This window comes from Schistocerca nitens, chromosome 6 (genome assembly GCF_023898315.1).
Source record: "Schistocerca nitens isolate TAMUIC-IGC-003100 chromosome 6, iqSchNite1.1, whole genome shotgun sequence".
In the NCBI taxonomy this organism is placed as follows: domain Eukaryota; kingdom Metazoa; phylum Arthropoda; class Insecta; order Orthoptera; family Acrididae; genus Schistocerca; species Schistocerca nitens.
Genome location: NC_064619.1, coordinates 457,028,171 through 457,044,180, shown reverse-complemented (window position 1 = coordinate 457,044,180; position 16,010 = coordinate 457,028,171). Strand labels below are relative to the sequence as shown.

At 39.4% G+C, this 16,010-nt stretch overlaps 1 protein-coding gene across 5 annotated transcripts in view; it reads right to left on the bottom strand.

Annotated features, from left to right (window-relative positions):
• The window catches only part of LOC126263354 (neuroglian-like), an 80,533-nt gene that overhangs the window by 20,797 nt on the left and 43,726 nt on the right, over window positions 1–16,010 (bottom strand). The window lies entirely within an intron of this gene.

Genomic DNA, 16,010 nt, shown 5'->3' with positions numbered 1-16,010 from the left:
CATAGAAAAAAGCGTCCAAACTGTGAGTAAAGTGCAAATAAACAGAATAACGAGTCTTTTGTGACACGTGCCCGATAGTGCTTGGTGTAAGTACAGGCAAACTGAATTTTGCGGTAACTTTTTCCAGTGAAGGTGGCAATCAAACCTATAATCAAATAGCTGATAAATCCAGAGCTACTAAAGAAATGTTTGCTTGGGAAGATCCATATTGTGGATGAATCGTTCAGTAATGTTGTGTGGTGCCATGTGCCTAAAAATGTTTTTGTGGGCCTCATGACTCTGAAGCTAACAGTGTCTGACGCGGTAATATTTTTTAATGGTAGGAACGATAAAAGACAGCAGCTTCTGGTGAATGTAGGGGTGAGATTAGTGCGCAACACATCTAGCGATCTGAGAGAACTGGCGTGCTTCTTGTAGTCCAAGAAGAGCTACCTGTTCAGCAAATGAAAAAAGAAGCAAGGAAGAAAAGAATGCAAACATCTGGTGATTGTGACACTGAAGAGGACACGAATAATGGGCCAGGACAATTCTGGTGCATTAAAGACTCAGAACTGAAGGTCTGTGTTTAAGAAAGTTAAATCCTCAGTTCCTAAGAACTAAATTAATTGCTATAAATAACCTGTTATCTCAAAAAGCGCTTAACGTAGAAACATGATATTTTCACAGCATGTCAAGAACAAAATTAAACACATAGAACCAGAAAAATAAAAATAACCTGTGTTGTTTGATTTTTATGTCCATTTGCTTACAAAATTCCGCCAGTAAAATTAAGAGTTTGAGAAAAATATTATTAAACGCCTCATAATACAATTTTTGCAATAATTCTAGTTTGGTATATCGACAAAAGTACATTAAGTAACTATGGAAAAGTGTAGGTTCGTGTCTTAAAAATTTTCCAAGATAACGGATCTCAAAGTTTGATAACAACATTGGCAGCATAGGACATATAATCTCCCGTTAAATAAATATATAAGATTTACGGTAACCTGAGTTGGACACGGCCAGGAGATGTTGGGCGGCCGGCCAAGGCCTCGACGGTGAGACGCCGAAAATCACAAAAGATAACAACAGCGAAGGGCGAACAACAAGAGAAAGAATGTCAAGTGCGGAGTCTAAATCAAACTGAGAGCCGAGACGAGACGAGACGGTATCTGGAACCAGGCGATGGTGCGTATATGGGAATGACAGGAAAGCACAGTCCAAACACGATCGTGGTCTGCGCCATTTCTTTTCGTTTATTGTTATGTGATTCCCCTCGCCCCACATGGGCAGGTGGTGTGCTGTCAGCAGTATAGTATTCCATTCTTCAGCCAAACGATTTCTTTAAAAAGTTATGACAACAATTAGAAACAAACTGTGGGACAGTTTTTCCGCTTTAAATTAAAAAGCAAAGATGGAAGTTAAAAAGGAAAATGTAAACATTCCAAAAACACTTCAAAGGAAGGTGAAATTCTGCTGATAAAAAACACTGAAACACTGCACTTTCACTTAAAACCTAAAGGACCTGCACAGGGTGAGGACTATCCACGGAGGAAAGAGTATGTTCCATAGAGCTCAGGGATATGAGTAAAAAGATAGAAGTCTGTTACGCAGGAAAGCTATGGAGATGATAGGTAGGAGTTGAGGTGGATAGTGGGAAATACAGTCGGTGTGTGGGTAGGGTAGTGGTTACAGGAGAACAGTGTCAGGGATGGAAGGAGAGGGAAAAGGAGAGAGGAGCCCTGATGCGGAGTGGGGTAGGTGGATGAAGAGTTAAGGTTGATAGGACGGATAAATATCGGGGCAGATCTGATTGTCTAAGAGAGGGAGTTGGTTGAAATTGCGTTGGAATAGGATACGGAGTGTGTGTAGGTGTAGAGACAGAGGGGTGTGTTTGTGAATATGCGGCAGCATACCAGGGTTGGTAATCAGAGAGGAAACAATGAGGTTATTGGAATCTAAACTGCAGATAGGAAGGATGTGGAGGTGTTTGATGTGGGTGAGGAGCGGCGGGAATTCGATGAGATGGTAGAGGATCCATTTGGGGGAAGGTAAACGGATGCTGAAAGCGAGACCGAGTGCATGGCGTTCGAGGACTGCAGGGACTTGCAGAACTTTGGTGAGGCGGAAATCCTTGCAACATTTGCATAGCAAAGGATAGGTCGAATTAGGGTCTCTTAGGTTTGCAGAATAGTGGAAGGGTGCAATCAATAAGTTCGGCCTGTTAGTAGTTTTAGCGGTTTTAGTCTATTGTGGGCTTTCGGTTGGGATTTGAACTGTTATCCTGCGCGCTTTATAGCACAGCCGCTGTCCAATAGGCTTGGGCATAGCCAGCGCCTGGTGTTGAGGTGGCGACAATATTATTGTCTGGGAGACGAGTCTTTGGTATTGACAGCTCGGTAGCGTCTTTCCGTTGCCTAGCGACCGCAGGCAGGCAGCCAATGACGGCCTGACTTTGAACGGGTAGCTAGGGCCACGTTGCCGCTCTGAAACCCGGTCGCGCGCGCTTATAAAACTTACCAGTGTCTCGCGTGCAGGCGGTGCGGTCGTTTGTCGTTTGTCTGAAGTTGAATTCGCAGTTTATTTCGTTTTTGTTGTTTTTAGTGTTTCTTTGTTTATGTTTCGTTGTAAACAATGTCTAGTGCGGCAGGTAGTACCAGCCCAACACAAGAAGTGAAACGGAGGAAGAAAAGTGTGCTACACACCCAGGCCCGTGAATTCGTGTGCTCTGTGAGGGATTACTTTGAGAAAGAAAAGAACAAAGGTGGGCTCTTAATTCCTGTTGTTCAGGTTGTGAAGAGAACTGCAGCAGCATTGAAAATAAGTAAGAACACTGTTGTAAAGATAGGGAAAGAACAGTATAGTGTAGATTGTGACGAGATTGGCACAACAAAGCTGCACACACCAGGAAAGAAGCGACCGAGAAATAAGCAGGTGACAGCTTTGGACGATTTTCAGAAAGATGCTATTCGTCGTCATATATACAGCTATTATAAGAGAAGGGAACATCCCACTCTATCTAAATTACTGGTGTCGCTTCAGAAAGACGATCTTTTTAAAGGGAGCAAATTTTCATTGCGTACAGTGTTGAAAGACATAAGCTTCAGCTATTCACTGTTTAACGGACGCAAAATATTAATGGAAAGGACAGATGTAGTTGCATGGCGGTGCAGATTTCTGCGCACGATCATGGGTGTGGAATTCGAAAGTATAGTGTGGTTAGATGAAACTTGGGCCAATTCCAGCCATTCTTTACATAGAGGCTGGAATGATGGAACGCCCGAGGGGACAATGGCAGTGCCTGTTGGCAAAGGAGGGCGTATTATTGTCTTACATGCAGGAACATGGAAAGGTTTTGTGCCAAACTGCTTGAAAATGTTTCGGTCAAAAAACATGAAGAAATGAACAGTGTAGTATTTCAAGAATGGTTCGAGACATCGCTTATGACGAATCTGACAAGTCCATCAGTGATTGTTATGGACAATTCCGTTTTTCACGATAAGGCACCAACCTTGGCAACAAAAAAAGACGATATCATTCAGTGGTTCAAACGGCGAAAAGTAGATTTCAGAGAAGATTTAAGGAAGGTGGAACTGCTCGAAATTGTGGCACAAAAGAAACCCCAATTTCCAACATATGTAATTGACGAGATTGCTAAAAGGCACGGGCATGAAATCGTTCAGCTTCCTCCATACCACTGTCACTTCAATGCAATTGAAGGAGTGTGGGCGCAGATAAAAAATTACATTGCTGCAAACAATAAAAAATTCACGATCTCTGAAGTGGAAACTCTCCTTCCAGCAGCTATCAATAAAGTGACAAGCGAGACGTGGGCTAAAATTGTAAACAGCACTGCACGTGCCATCAGAGAGGCGGTCAAAACCGAAGAGGTTGTGGAAGAATGCATCGAAAATTTAATTATACATCTGGGAGAGAGCAGTGATAGTTCGAGTAGTGCTGAGGAAGACAATGTCAAATCAGATTCTGACAGTGATGTGAGTGGTGTTTTTCCATTACAGTAACTACAACGTATTCAGGAATGTAAGGAGGGAGTTTGCTATCGATCTACAACCAGATCATCATATTGTGAGTACTTTCTTCAGATTATAACTCTTAATACACTGACCAATTATTCTGTAGCTTGTAGTAGAACAAATTAATAATGCTAATACTTAACAATGGAAACCAAAACTGCTAATGTTCAACAACTTGCGAAAATAGTTTTCATTTCAGTTGTGAAGTTTAACAAATAACTTTATTATGTTTCAGCATCTTAGATACTTGTACTAAATAGCTCTTATCAGTTTTCGAGTTAATATATTTCAAGCATCAACTTTAAATAAATTCACGCGTACCAATACGACTTGTATTTTGTCTCGCTTTTATTTCTGCTGCTAGAGAATGCGTGTAGCAGACAGGGCACCGCGTGCTGTGAGCCACGTTCGGCAACAGCGCCGTCTGCCCGCCGGAACTGTCAGTACCAATCACTCGTCTCACGGACTATAGGAGCGAATATTAGGAGCTCCGCCTAGCGGCTATAGTCTAGGTCTGTGCATTCTGGCCGGGATACCAGAACATTCACGCAGAAACTTAGCATACATTCTCCACAGTGTAACGTTCGCGGGTGACTGCAGTTGGTAGCTGTAGGCTATATTTTACTATGACGATGAATAAATTATTTTGGTGACTGTTGTACCACCTGCAAAAAAAAAAAAAACATGGCTCAAATCTCCAATTGATGTTGCATCAATTGACAACAAGGGGCCTCATTAACCCTGGTTCGATGTAAATTACTAGATAACAAACTATGGTCAAAATTTCATCGTTATATACTGAAGAGCGAAAAAAAAAATAAACCTGGTACACCTGCGTAATATCGTGTAGGGCTCCAGCGAGCACGCAGAAGTACCACAACACGGCGTAGCATGGAAATGTCTGGAGTAGTGCTGAAGGGAACTGACACCATGAATATTGCAAGGCTGTCCATAATCCATAAATCCGTCAGAGCAGGAGGGGGTGGAGATCTCGTCTGAACAGCACGTTGCAAGGCATCCCAGATGTGCCCAACAATGTTCATGTCTGTGGAGTTTGGTGACCAGCGGAAGTGTTTAAACTCAGAATAATTTTCCTGGAGCCACTCTGTAGCAATTCTGGAGGTGTCGGGTGTCGCATTGTCCTGCTGGAATTTCCAAAGTCCGTCGGAATGCACAATGACCGAGAATGGGTAGAGGTGATCAGACAGAATGCTTACGTACCTGTCAGCTGTCAGAGTTGTATCTAGACGTATCGGGGTCCCGTATCACTCCAGCTGCACATGCCCCACACCATTACAGAGCCTCCACCAGCTTTAACAGTCTCCTGATGACATACAGTGTCGATGGATTCATGAGGTTGTCTCGATACCCGTACACGTCCATCCAATAGATACAATTTGAAATGAGTCTTGTCTGATCAGGCAACATGTTTTCAGTCATTAACAGTCCAATGCCAGTGTTGTCGATATCAGGTGAGGTGTAAAGCTTTATGTCGTGCAGTCATCAAGGGTACACGAGTGGGCCTTTGGCTCTGAAAGCCCATATCGATAATGTTTCATTGAATGGTTTGCACGCCGACACTTTTTCATGGTCCAGCATTGAAATCTGCAGCAGTTTGGAGAAGGATTTCTCTTCTCTCATGTTGAAGGATTCTCTTCATTCCTCTTTGGTCCCGTTTTTGCAGGATCTTTTTCTGGTCCCAGCGATGCCGGAGTTTTTATGTTTTACGGGATTCTTGATATTCACGATACACTCGTCAAATGGTCGTACGGGAAAATCCCCGCTTCATTGCTACCTCCACGATGCTGTGTCTCATCGCTCGTGTGTCAACTATAACAACAAGTTCAAACTCTCTTAAACCTTGATAACCTGTCATTGTAACAGCAGTAACCGATCTAACAACTGCGCCAGACACTTATATAGGCGTTGCCGACCGCAAAGCCGTATTCTGCCTGTTAAATATCTCTTTTTTGAATACACATGCCTAAACCAGTTTCTTTGGTGCTTCAGTGTGTAAAGGACGGCTCTGATAGCTTACTGTGATGTAGGATTCTGTGCCGAGGGATGACGTAGTGCTGCTGAAGAAGGATCGATGATGGTTACAATGACTCCTTTACTGAGGCTTGTTTACGATCATCAGTGGGCGGCGCAAAGAATACTACAGCGTCTCCCCAGTGGCGACGGCATTCGGCTGCAGACTGCGCATTCCAGTGCTGTGCTGTCGCGGCTGCGTCGCCAGGCTGCCGTGTCTCCTGGCCGTAGTGAGAGTGGCCGGCGGCAGCGACGGGCAGCCACAGGGACGGCGGGCTGCGGTGGTCTTTTGTTGGTACCCCGGCAAGGGCTTGATCGCTAGATCCTTCCGTCCTACTCCAGGTATGCTGGCCAAGTGGAGGGCTGTCCACCTGGCGCCCAGAGGACTGGGCGGTTGGCAGCGGTTAAGTGTCCCGGCTTAGGCACAAGCGTCTAGGTCTCCGTCATCGGCCTGGCGCAAAGTAGGAAAGACTCGACGTCATCACTGCCCGCGAGGCACACGAAAAAGACAGGCTGTGACGACATCGTAGGTCTTGCGAGTGCCAGCAGTCGTCTCTGGGGAGCGAGTAACTACTTCAGAGTTTAATAATACTTAACTTCGCGTTTAAGGAAGTTCTCGATAGCACAAGACAAAATTAAGACCTTCGGCTGGTACCTTTTCAATTAAGTATTGATTTCCCGTGGGCCCTACCCAAAGCCAGAGCGTTCGCGAAGTGTGGCGCACAAGCTGACTCAAAAGTTCGTTACAGGGTCCGTACACTTCGTTGGCCCCAAATGCCCAGCTGTTTGACGAGGACGGGCTGGTTTGTACGTTTTTAAATACTGCTTCTCTGGGCTGATTTCTGCTGTTTACATCGGCCAGTCAGTCGAACCGAATCGTTTGGAATGCGTCGGTGACACCCCCACCCCCCATCCTCCATACACCCCCCGGTTATCGTAATTGGGTTGCAGTACTCGTGCACGCTGCATCACGCGTCGGCGTCAAGTGTGATCTGCCATCACAGAAGCGTTGCGAAGCCGCAGCAACCGGCATGGCGGTGGCCTGGTTTCGACATGGCTCTTCTCCGTCGGTTCTGACACCAGTCTATAACTTTCTCTCTTTACGTTTATTAGTCATGTTACTTTTTCGTAGTTTTTATCTCTTATAATTTTAGATTGAGACAACCTGCAGCCCCACCTCGAAACTCTCGTTTTTTTAACGATACTATTAGTTTGGTGATAATTTGAAATTATGTGTTGTGGTACGTTCGTTGCCTCTTTTATCCTCATGCTCATGTATTATTTTTCCCAAGTGGCATAAATTCTACCTGTGGGTTAATTGCACTGATTTTTCCAGTTCTTGCTTGATACCATCACCATGTACATCAAGGATTAGGCCTTTTAGTCCGTTCCATCTCCTTCGAAATGTTTTCATTGAAATGTGATGTAGTGAAAGAGTTACTGAACTGTGTTAGAATATCTGTGTATTCAGATTTTGTAACAATATGGGTTAACTTATTTTCTAAATATTGTTTGGTAACTGAATCATAACTACTTATAGGATCTTTTAAATCTACTAATCTTCTAACTTTAACGTCAATATATCCTATAGTCACTTTAAAAATGTTACATAATTCCTTATGAAATTGTTTGATTAAAGTTTCTATTTTTGGATCAATTTCTGCTTCTAACTCGTTTTCATGTTTTCTGAATTTATCTGCTCATTAATCATGTGAAAATTAAGCTGCAGCTTATTTCCAAAAATATTCATTTATTAGATTCAAAATATCATTAAATTTATAACTATCTGATAACAGTTTTGAAACAAACAGACACAAATGACCACAAATTATTTCATAAAAATTTTGTATTCATCAGTATTATAGTATAGATCATTTCATCCCAAATAGTTAATTAGTTGTTTAGGTATATTTTCTCCAAATGGATCAAAAACAAGTTTCATATTTTTCGATTTATAACAACAAATCCAGTGAGTACCAACATGTACAGATCTACCTAAATTTACTATTCCATATTCATATTCTCTAGGATGAAGTCCTGATGGTTTACTGATCATGAATACACCTTGAAAGGGATTAATTTTTAATTGTTTAAATAATTCTTCTATGTCAAAATTATATAAAGGATTATCACAATTTTTTATTACTTCTTAGAATTTTTTCTTTTTTTTTTAACCCAGCACCAACTATTTTCTCCATTGTTAGGTTGTGTCTTTTTTGTACTTCTAATTCTTTATAAGCCTTTTTCTTGTTTATTATTGCATTTTCAATTGCTGCAGATCCACCAGCTAGTGAACCAACAGTTGCTAGATATGGTAATGCAACCAGAAGTAATGGTAAAAATCGGCCTTTGCGTTTTGTTAGTCCAGCATTATCTTTCTTTTTTGTAAGATATTCGATAATCTTTCTCAAAACAGGTATATCTCATATTATGAGTAAGTTACCGCCAGTTTTTTCTGTCTTTTTTTGTGCATCAGTTAAAAATTGATCAGTACTATGTAATTGTTTATTGAGTTCAATTTTAATTGATTTTGGTTTAGTTTTGTCACTAGGAAGCAAGGTATAATCAATGCTGAAGTAATTTACTTCTAAAGATAAAAAATTTATAAAGATTTCGAAGAATTATAGTCCCAACCATTTTAAACAAGATGCAGCCTGAAGTCTAGTTAAACTGGCAAATGTAGTCTAAGCTGGCGTTCTACATATATTATTCCTTTATCTGCATTTGCAGCTAATTTTTCTCCTAACAAGCCTCTGTGGCATGCAGTCTTTCCTTTGCAGCTAATCGAAGTTCTTTACCTGCATCATGCCATTTTCTAACTCTTTATTATCTCCATACGCAATATCTTGTTTTTTCAAGCCTCATCTAATAGATTAATTGCTTTATCATCTCTAGCCAATCTTTCTTCTACTTTTGTCCTAGGACAACAACAATTACAACCAGGAAGATGCATTTCAAAAGGAAGTTTGTTAATCTAAGCTTGTTCATAAAGTCTGACTAAGTTTATTTAAAAATCTAATCAAATATGTAATTCCTTTTGATTTGTTGATAATGAAATCACTGGATTTATTAGTTAACATTGGAGTTATTCCAACTTTTCCATTATGGTAATTTTTATTTCCATCTAATTCTTCTTCATGAATTACCACCTTTCTACCAAATAAATCTTAAATGTCATTCATCCAAACTTATTCAGCTGATCAAACCTTCACCAACTTTTTCGTCTGAACTTGAGTCTGAATTAAATATATTTTCTCTTCTTAAGTTTGGGAAATAATTATCAACAATCTGTTTTATTAAAACTTTATTTTTTTATCTTTGCTTGATTTTATTTCGTTTGCACATTGAATAGAATTTGGTAAAAGTTTACTATGTTTATTTTTTGATTTCCTCTCAGGAATTATTTTTGGTTCCAAGTCAGTTTTAATTTATTAAATAGTATTTTTATTGATAAATCAGTGGATTATTTCAATTGAGTGGTAAGCCACTCAGTCTCAAGAAAAGACTGACTTAGCTATAAGAGAAAGTTATAACAATGTTGCACTAGCTGGTTTTTGTGAACTTTTTTAACTCCAAATATTACTTAGAAAAATAATAAACTGTATTGTGATGGAGAAACAATAGGAATTCCTGTTAAAAAATAGAAAAGTATATTGATACAAAACGCCAAACAGTCACATTACAGCAGATGAAATTTTAAATAGAATTACTACTGAAAGTGATATAACATTGTTTATGGATATAAAAGATAGTATTGGAGGTGTGCTTGAATTAGTGGTCAACCTGTTGACGCCACTAAAAAGACCATTGGTAATGATGATCCTAAATTATTTGATTTGAGTTAATTAATATGAATTTTAATCTAGATGTTGGAATTTTCATCAGGAAACTAACATTATTTCTTCATTGAAGCCTAATGTTGAACTTGGTGGACCAGTAATTCATGAACCAAATATTCCATTAAATATTTCAGTTTTTTATCCTATTCAAGATTTAGAAATTACGATACCCAATGAAAATGACAATTTGCTTAACCCTCCTAATACCGTGGGGTCTATAATGACCCCAGACTGTAATTTTCTGTAAAATATAACTTATTTCCTGTTCCTAAAAATTATGAAAAATTTGGACTTTTCCTGAATTAAGTAATGGGTTCGTAATATATAATATAACTTTTTGAGAATATTTAGTTTTGCAGAAAATCAAGAGAGAACCACTGAATACCATTGGGGTTAAATGTGACCCCATTTCTCTCTTGCGGTATTATTACTCAATAATGCTACATTGAATCCGTAACTGTTGCTGTATTTCCTTTGTTTTATTCTTGTAAATATTTGTTGTAACGTGTGATTGTTGTCAATACTTTATAATCTGACAGTTATTTGTTCCATACAAGTGGAGATTACTATTGTGTGTGTTGCATTTAGTGGAAAATGAGTCGTCACCTTTCCGAAGACGAAGTGCTTGAAATATTACTGCATGATAATCCTCTATCTGGAGAATCAAATAGTGATATCAGTAATATAGTTTCTGATGTCTCATGCAGCGATGGAGAAATTAACGTCTTAGAAGTGGATATTCCTCAATCAGTTGGAAGTACAGAAGAAGATTTGGACAGCGCATGTGTCCAGCCTGAACAGGAAGTAACACATATTTCTGCCTGTTATATGTAAGTACACATTGTATTTTTGTAAATGTGCGTTAGGGTCTAGCGCTAAGATACACCCTTTGTATTTTTTATTTTTTATTTTGTATAGGTCTAAAAACAAAGAAGAATTGTGGCACAAACACGAGTTGAGAAGAGCTTGTGGAAGAGAAGAAAGATGAAACATAATGCGAATAAAGCCAGATCCAACAAAATTTGCAGTGAAATATGTAGACTCCATAGAATCAGCTTTTCAGTTGTTTCTTAGGAGAAAGATTGTAGATGCAATTCTAAAGTGGACTAACAAAGAGGGTAGTCTTGTTTACGGTAGTAAATGGAAACCAGTAGATGCCCTTGAACTGAAGTGCTTTATCGGTGTCTTGATCCTAGCAGATGCTTACAAGGCCAATAATGAAGCAGTTACACATCTGTGGAAGAAAGAGGATGGTAGACACATTTTTAGTGAAGCAATGGCTAGAAAACACTCTACGCAAATTTCATGGGGCGTCCGATTTGATGACGCAGATGTGAGACGTAACAACCGTGCTCCTAACAAGCTGGCTCCCATTAGAGAAATATTTGAAGTGTGGGTACACACATTTCAAGAAGCATATGTTCCTCACATCAACGTAACAATTGATGAACAACTTGTGGCATTTCGTGGTAGATGTCCATTTCGGCAATATATTCCTTCAAAACCAGGAAAATATGGGTTGGAATTATGGGCTGTACGTGATAGTGCAACGTCTTATGTTCTCAATCTCCAAGTTTACACTGGTCGACAAGAAAATGAATCTCGTGAAGTTGGTCAAGGCAAGAGAGCAGCTTCAGATATGGTGAAAGGCTTAGAAAACAGTGGCAGAAATGTAACAACTGACAATTTTTTCACTAGCCTTAGTTTGGCGAGAGAACTTCTGAAAATCAATCTCACACTCTTAGGAACAATTAGAAAAAATGAAGGAGAACTACCACAAGCTTTCATTCAGACCAAAGGTCGAGTCAAACATTCATCTATTTTTGGATTCCAAGAGCATGCTTCAATTTTTTCATATTGTCCAAAAAAGGGAAATGTTCCAACTTTGCTCAGTACAATACATTCAAGGAAGGAATTGGAAGATCGAGAAGAATGCAAGCCAGTAATGATTCTGGATTATAATAAAACAAAATCAGGAGTAGATACCATGGACAAGCTGGTTAGAACGTACACTACAAAGAAGATGAGCAGAAGGTGGCCAATGGTATTATTTTACAACATGATTGATATCAGTGCACTGAATGCATTTATCATATGGCTACGTCTTACACCAGACTGGGCAGAAAGGACCAACTACAAGACATGGGTATTTCTCATAGAATTAGGAAAGCAGCTCGTCGGAAGAAAGCCAGACAAAATTATTTCCCCAGTACATCCATCAACAGTACAGATAAAAAAAAGAGGGAGGTGTCCGTTTTGTAAAAGGTCTGAGGATAGAAAATTCACCGATAAATGTTCAAAATGTGTATGTTGTGTGTCTAAAAACCATTCTGCAATTTATTGCTGTAAGTGTAATGCGTCATAAATGTCAGTTCGGAATTTAATCGAAAATGTTTTTAGTTTCATGAGAATTGTTTGTAAATTTTAAGGAAATAAATAATTTAAAAAATGTACATTTTAATTTAATGTAATGTCACTGACATCAAGTTTTAGATTGTGAAAAAAATAAATTGATTTGATTCTACTATTATTAAAACTATCCTTAATAAAAAATAAATTTCGTTGGGGTCAGTAAAGACCCCAATGGTACTCCGTGTAACAAAAAATACTCGGTATTAGAAGGGTTAACTGTAATTATGCTTGTGTAACAGTAGTTTTTACAAATGCCTTAATAAATTTTATCATTAATAAATTATGAATAAAATGGAGAGTTATCAGTATTATTCATTTCCTGTGAATGAGAAGAGTAAAAATAATTTAAATACACTCATCAAGCATTCAAAGGTTGAAATAAATATTTTTTTTAATCATATAGCTATGGGCCCCCCCCATCAGGCAGACCGTTCGCCAGGTGCCGGTCTCTCAATTTGACGCCACTTCGGTGACCTGGAGTCGATGAGGATGTATGTCTGTATGTATGATGTATGTGTGATGTATGTATGTATGATTAAATGATGATGGCGTCCTCTTGGGTAAAATATTCCGGAGGTAAAATAGTCCCCCATTCGGATTTCCGGGCGGGGACTAATCAAGAGGACGTCGTTATCAGGAGAAAGAAAACTGGCATTCTACGGATCGGAGCGTGGAATGTCAGATCCCTTAATCGGGCAGGTAGGTTAGAAAAATTAAAAAGGGAAATGGATAGGTTACAGTCAGATATAGTGGGAATTAGTGAAGTTCGGTGCCAGGAGGAACAAGACTTTTGGTCAGGTGATTAGAGGGTTATAAATACAAAATCAAATAGGGGTAATGCAGGAGTAGGTTTAATAATGAATAAAAAAATAGGAGTGCGGGTTAGCTACTACAAACAGCATAGTGAACACATTATTGTGGCCAAGATAGACACAAAGCCCATGCCTACTACAGTAGTACAAGTTTATATGCCAACTAGCTCTGCAGATGATGAAGAAATTGATGAAATGTATGACGAGATAAAAGAAATTATTCAGGTAGTGAAGGGAGACAAAAATTTAATAGTCATGGGTGACGAATTCGTCAGTAGGAAAAGGGAGAGAAGGAAACATAGTAGGTGAATATGGATTGGGGGGAAGAAATGAAAGAGGAAGCCGCCTTGTATAATTTTGCACAGAGCATAACCTAATCATAGCTAACACTTGGTTCAAGAATCATAAAAGAAGGTTGAATACCTGGAAGAATCCTGGAGATACTAAAAGGTATCAGATAGATTATATAATGGTAAGACAGAGATTTAGGAACCAGGTTTTAAATTGTAAGACATTTCCAGGGGCAGATGTGGATTCTGACCACAATCTATTGGTTATGAACTGCAGATTGAAACTGAAGAAACTGCAAAAAGGTGGGAAGTTAATGAGATGGGACCTGGACAAACTGAAAGAACCAGAGGTTGTAGAGAGTTTCAGGGAGAGCGTAAGGGAACAATTGACAGGAATGGGGGAAAGAAATACAGTAGAAGAAGAATGGGTAGCTCTGAGGGATGAAGTAGTGAAGGCAGCAGACGATCAAGTAGGTAAAAAGACGTGGGCCAATAGAAATCCTTGGGTAACAGAGGAAATATTGAATTTAATTGATGAAAGGGGAAAATATAAAAATGCAGTAAATGAAGCAGGCAAAAAGGAATACAACCGTCTCAAAATGAGATCGACAGGAAGTGCAAAATGGCTAAGCAGGGTTGGCTAGAGGACAAATGTAAGGATGTAGAGGCTTGTCTCACTAGGGGTAAGATAGATACTGCCTACAGGAAAATTAAAGAGACCTTTGGAGAGAAGAGAACCACTTGTATGAATATCAAGAGCTCAGATGGCAACCCAGTTCTAAGCAAAGAAGGGAAGGCAGAAAGGTGGAAGGAGTATATTGTGAGGTTATACAAGGGCAATGTACTTGAGGACAATATTATGGAAATGGAAGAGGATGTAGATGAAGATGAAATGGGAGATAAGATACTGCATGAAGAGTTTGACGGAGCACTGAAAGACCTGAGTCTAAACAAGGCCCCGGGAGTAGACAACATTCCATTAGAACTACTGATGGCCTTGCGAGAGCCAGTCATGACAAAACTCTACCATCTGGTGAGCAAGATGTAAGAGACAGGCGAAATACCCTCAGACTTCAAGAAGAATATAATAATTCCAATCCCAAAGAAAGCAGGTGTTGACAGATGTGAAAATTACCAAACTATCAGTTTAATAAGTCACAGCTGCAAAATACTAACGCGAATTCTTTACAGACAAATGGAAAAACTGGTAGAAGCGGACCTCGAGGAACATCAGTTTGGATTCCGTAGAAATGTTGGAACACATGAGGCAATACTAACCTTACGACTTATCTTAGAAGAAAGATTAAGAAAAGGCAAACCTACGTTTCTAGCATTTGTAGACTTAGAGAAAGCTTTTGACAACATTAACTGGAATACTCTCTTTCAAATTCTGAAGGTGGCAGGGGTAAAATACAGGGAGCGAAAGGCTATTTACAATTTGTACAGAAACCAGATGGCAGTTATAAGAGTCGAGAGGCATGAAAGGGAAGCAGTGGTTGGGAAAGGAGTGAGACAGGGTTGTAGCCTCTGCCCGATGTTATTCAATCTGTATATTGAGCAAGCAGTAAAGGAAACAAAAGAAAAATTCGGAGTAGGCATTAAAATTCATGGAGAAGAAGTAAAAACTTTGAGGTTCGCCGATGACATTGTAATTCTATTAGAGACAGCAAAGGACTTGGAAGAGCAGTTGAACGGAATGGACAGTGTCTTGAAAGGAGGATATAAGATGAACATCAACAAAAGCAAAACGAGGACAATGGAATGTAGTCAAATTAAATCGGGTGATGCTGAGGGGGATTAGATTAGGAAATGAGACACTTAAAGTAGTAAATGAGTTTTGCTATTTAGGGAGTAAAATAACTGATGATGGTCGAAGTAGAGAGGATATAAAATGTAGACTGGCAATGGCAAGGAAATCGTTTCTGAAGAAGAGAAATTTGTTAACATCGAGTATAGATTTAAGTGTCAGGAAGTCGTTTCTGAAAGTATTTGTATGGAGTGTAGCCATGTATGGAAGTGAAACATGGACGGTAACTAGTGTGGACAAGAAGAGAATAGAAGCTTTCGAAATGTGGTGCTACAGAACAATGCTGAAGATAAGGTGGGTAGATCATGTAACTAATGAGGAGGTATTGAATAGGATTGGGGAGAAGAGAAGTTTGTGGCACAACTTTACTAGAAGAAGGGATCGGTTGGTAGGACATGTTTTGAGGCATCAAGGGATCACAAATTTAGCATTGGAGGGCAGCGTGGAGGGTAAAAATCGTAGAGGGAGACCAAGAGATGAATACACTAAGCAGATTCAGAAGGATGTAGGTTGCAGTAGGTACTGGGAGATGAAGAAGCTTGCACAGGATAGAGTAGCATGGAAAGCTGCATCAAACCAGTCTCAGGACTGAAGACCACAACAACAACAACAACAACAACATTACAGACAAACTGTAAAAGTAATCACGTACTTCTCTCTTCATTATTCTATCACATTAAACTGCACAACATATACTTGAAAAATGGAAGAAACGAAATTTTCTAATGGGTAACATGGAATATTAATGTTCCAAATAATTTTCTCAAGGCATATTACTCATTTCTCGATTTTAAAAGGCTTACACA